Source organism: Citrus clementina, unplaced genomic scaffold (genome assembly GCF_000493195.1).
Source record: "Citrus clementina cultivar Clemenules unplaced genomic scaffold, Citrus_clementina_v1.0 scaffold_2, whole genome shotgun sequence".
Taxonomy (NCBI): Eukaryota; Viridiplantae; Streptophyta; class Magnoliopsida; order Sapindales; family Rutaceae; genus Citrus; species Citrus x clementina.
The window spans coordinates 31,172,319-31,177,328 of record NW_006262688.1 but is presented as its reverse complement, the minus strand read 5'-3'; positions in this window follow the sequence as shown (position 1 = coordinate 31,177,328).

Below are 5,010 nucleotides of genomic sequence, written 5' to 3'. Positions count from 1 at the left end.
GGCTTCCCGCATCTCTTTTTCGAATTCAAAATCTAGACCTTTTAGATAATTAACTAGCATCGTGTCCAGTAACAAGATATATAATTATGTACTGTTAAATGTTTACTAAAAAATAAAGAGAAATTGACACTAATCTACTTTCAAAGATAATAAATTTACTTACATGAGAGAGTGATTTTTGTTTTGGAATTAAAGTCGAGATCAATAGATATGAAAATGAAATAGTCTCTTCTATAAAAAAGTAAAATAATTAAAAATTAAATTAGCCATTTAGGTCTTTAAGATTTTACAATTGAGGATTAACATATCATTGTTATTGTTGTTATTATTATTATTATTACTATTTACATGGGTCGGGGTGGGTTAAACAAGTTCATCATAATTAACCCAATCCAACTAACTGTTAATTAGATTAGAAAAATTAGACCCAATTAACTCACAATAATCCACTCAACCCATCAAAATTAGATTGGGTTAGATCGGGTCCATTGGATTGAATTAAATTTACCCACCTTTACTGAATTAGAGTAACGTGCATTTCTACCTGACTTCAAAGGGGTGTAAACCATTACTCCCAACCTTTTAATGTATAGTTGTTCTACATATGAAATAACATAATCTTCGTATCATGATTAGTCAATTTGCGTCACAACAATCATAATTTAAGAAGATAGCTGATTAGCCGTGTTCTTTCTGTTGTGAGAGCTGCTATTGCTATCTTTCCGGGATTCAATAACTAACAACAATCCAATTAATGTTCACGGGAAAACGTAATTGTAAAAGTTATTAGTAATTTCTTAATAGCTATCAATTAATTTCAAAAGTTAGTAATATGACTTTAAATATTGCAAATGCGATGTTGTGTATCATAAATAACTGATGCGGTATTATTGTGTTTTCTTGCATGCATGTTTCATGTTTCACTTAGTATGGTATTTTTTTGAATAGATTTATCTCCCAAAACTTAGTGGGATTTCATATTATCTCCAATTAGTGGAGATTTATTAGTTATATTCTCTGGATCTTTGGATTATATTAAGTGTATGTATCTAAATTCTTAGTACACTTTGTAATATATTTATATGGATTTAGTTTCTTATCTTAGGTATATCGCTTTGTCAAAAAGGAACAAAAGAAAGGTCTTTTTATGTATACATTTACTTTATAAATTATCATAGCAGTGTGAAGTTTTTTCTTTTCGAAACACATGACTTAAGCTCTTTTTGGTACAATGGTGTTGTGATAAATTTTGGCTATAAACTAAAACCTGATTTTGTATAATGATTTTTAAATATTAATTTTGATAAAAATAATTAAATATAATAAATTTTTAATAAGTAATTATGAGATAAAATCGTCTTAGTTTTCAATCCAAAATAACTATGCCAAAAGAGGGCTTAGTTAATTCTATGTCAATTTAAGTATATTCAGATTTCATCTTAAATTAAAAAAAAGGGGCTACCTTAATTTTTATATATGCTTGATGCTTATATTTTAAAATAGAGTGGACCTTTTAACACCGCTCTAAAATCCCTATAAGACTTCTATTGAATTTATTCCTAAAATACGCTTGGTTTAATTGATAAAATACAAATCGATATATTAACATTAACCATCTTCCCGTAAAATTTTATTCAAAAAATCTATCTTTTTGAATTACATACAAATCCTAAAATATCAAATTTATCTTAAAATTTTTTCTTCTTGCTATATAATTTATATTTTTATAACTCTAAACTATTATAATTTTCTCAGAAAATATATTTTTCAATTAAAATTTAAAATATAGATATAAATCATGAAATGGGGTGGGTGTAAAAATTTGTTAAAAGAATAATTTATCTAATTATTTAATTGAATTAATATTCGAAACAAAAATTGAATTAATTTCTACAAGATTATTTAAGTAATTTCAATGAAAAGGGATTTTAAGAGGAATTTTGAGTGGCGTCAAGATAACTGCTTTTTTTTTATATAGTATCTGCTATTTAAAATCAAACGTAAAAGAAAATAGATCTCAAGTCTCCTTCATTATAAGGTTTATGACTGTAGGCCTTGGCGCGTTTGTCCATTGTACTACTGAGATTGAAAATTTGGGCTTTACTGGGCTTACTCTTCGTAAAATTTGAGTAAATTTTTTCGTTCAGCTTTTGCCACCCCTGCAAAATCCTTTTAAAAACCCTTACCATTTGACAATTAAAATAATTTCTTTTGACACCCCTTTTTTTATTGGAAAAGGAACCCATACTTACTCATCCTAACTAAATCCACGTTTTTTTTTCTGAACTTTTCTATTGCCGCTAAAAAATTAAAGGGAAAATATCACTCGTATACCCTTAAATAATACTTGTATCAAACGTATTATAACACTTTTAACATGTATCACTCGTATATCCTAAGTTGACAAAATGTGTTTACCGTCTACCAAACAGTTAGCTGCCATTAGAAAGTTAACAGAATTGTGGAAAATTGACTATTTCACCCTTAAAACTTAAAATAAAGTAAAAAGACAAATTTATCCAAAAAATTAACATAAATTTTCAATACACAATTTTTTTTAATTTTGTTATTAACAATATATTTTTTGATTAAAAAAAGAATTATTAATGGTATACATTATTAATAATTATTCGTAAAAATCATCCATATTAGACCATAAAAAATTATTAACAACATATTATTTACAATTATACATATTATACACTAAAAAATTTTAGTTGGAGCTTGGAAGAATAGATCTTCAAAAATTCAGGTTAAATTTTGGAGGAGTAGATTTGGTTGTGGAGTAGCATTTATTTTTTAGTCCCGTTGAAATAACGTTGTTTCACATAGATGACGTCATCTTCCGATAAATGGGATGATATGTCATTTTTTGTCAATATATATCATATGACATGTCATTCTTTTCTAGGTAAATGGGATGACATGTCATTTTTTTATTCAAAGTTTCTTCCATCTTAAAAGACTATATTACCCTTATGATGTCAGTACTTGCAAACGGCAGCTAACGGATTGGTAGATAACAGACACATTTTGTTAACTTAGGGTATACGAGTGATACATGTTAAAAGTATTGTAATATACTTAATACAAATATCATTTAAGGGTATACAAGTGATATTTTCCTAAAATTAAACCCCCTGAAATTCTTGTTGCCCAATAATTCTAGAAATAGTTATTCTTGTTGCTAGATTTTCTTTTTCAAAGCAAAGAAAAGCAACATCTTACAGCCACAAGTCATGTCTAAAGTGAAATTTAAAAAAAAAATGTAAAAAAAATCTGAATTATTATGTTGCAATTTATGTTTGCTTACATTTGCAGTCACCATCAACGGTGGCTCAGATGCATGTACCAAAGAAAATTTATGTCATTTTATGAAATTTAAAACTAAGGTTAAATAGTTAAAATGCAACAGTGGTTTTAAGAGGACTTCAATTTATTTTTCTCATTTTCTGGTTGGTTTGGGGGCAAGGAGATTGGGAAGATATGGGAGATATTCATATCTCCGCTTTTGTGTAACAACAGGGCAACACCCCATTTAAAAATAAATTTTAAATTTTTTGCTCATATATGCAACTCAATTAATATAAAATTAAATATTTTTAATAGCTTTTTTCTTTTTTAAATGAGTTGAAATGATAATCAAACTCAAGTGGACAATTACTAAGTATTGTAATTGTAAGTCTTTAAAATAAGTTTGGTTCCTCATACCATGTAAAAGTCTAGCTTATATATAAAAGTTAAACTCCTTATATACCTTAACAGAAAAAAAAAATTATTCTTAACAAATGTAATAGATTATCTCCTTATATACCTTAATAGAAAAAAAAAATTCTTAACAAATGTAATAGATTATCTACCTGTCGTCACTTATCAGGACAAATAACATCAATTAGGTTAGATTTATTTCTAAATATGGAGAAGAAGATGACTCAAATCCATTGCTACATGAATGAAAAAAGATGTGGTTTATTCCCCATATAAGGTGGTTACAATTCATTAAAATAATTATTTCCCTTTTGGAATTTGGTCGAATATATAAATAGGAACCAGTTGACAATGTTTGATGAATTATACCTAAGTTTATCATATTTTAATTTAGGATGAGGCTATTTGAACCCAATAATTTTTTCTCTGCACTCTCTTTTGAATTAAGAATTTTAGTATCTAAACAATTTTTGAAAAAAAATTAATTGAACATTTCTTCTCTTTTTCTTCTTAATTTCATAAATTCTCATCAATTGATTTAAATATATTCTTTTGGCTAAAAGTAATTGATATCAATAATTAAGAGGAACCAAACCCACCATTTAAAAATGAACATCAATAAACTTTTATCACCTATTAAAGTTAATGAATATCAAAAACTTATTTTTTACCAAACACAAAAGTTTTCGCATATCAAGAAAAGAAAAATTCTTATATATAAAAAGTATGAAATATAGATCATGATACAAAAAGAAAAGCCAAAAATAAAAAAAGAAAAGAGAGTGAAATTGAATGTTATAAAATGTCAGAGTAGAGAGAGAGAGCATGTAACTATAAGATAGAGAGAAAAGGAGATTAAGGGTAATTTTGAGATTCTAAAGTTTAAATTTTTAATAATAAATTTATTTTTTAAAATGAGTGTGGAGAGGAATTTAATGGGTTCAAATAGCTACAGCCTTTAGCTTATTAGCAAGGCCGGCTCTAGAATACTAGGAGCCTCATGCGAAATTTTTTATGAGACCTCCTTACATTCAGAGTTTCAACACTCAAAAAACATAAAAGAGCTCAAATTCAATCAAATTTTAACTATATCTTGAATATCAACAATCAACAAGATAGTAAAAATTTCAAAAAGAATCTAGTTAAGAAGATATCTTTTTTCTTCCTTTATAACTATTATTTGAAGCAACTTTTTTGACATCAAAGTGAGCCAATAAATGTATAATTTTCTTAAAAAAGAGAGAAGAATTTATATATAAATAGTAAGTTTTTTTAAAAATAAGATTTATATTTTCTGAAAAA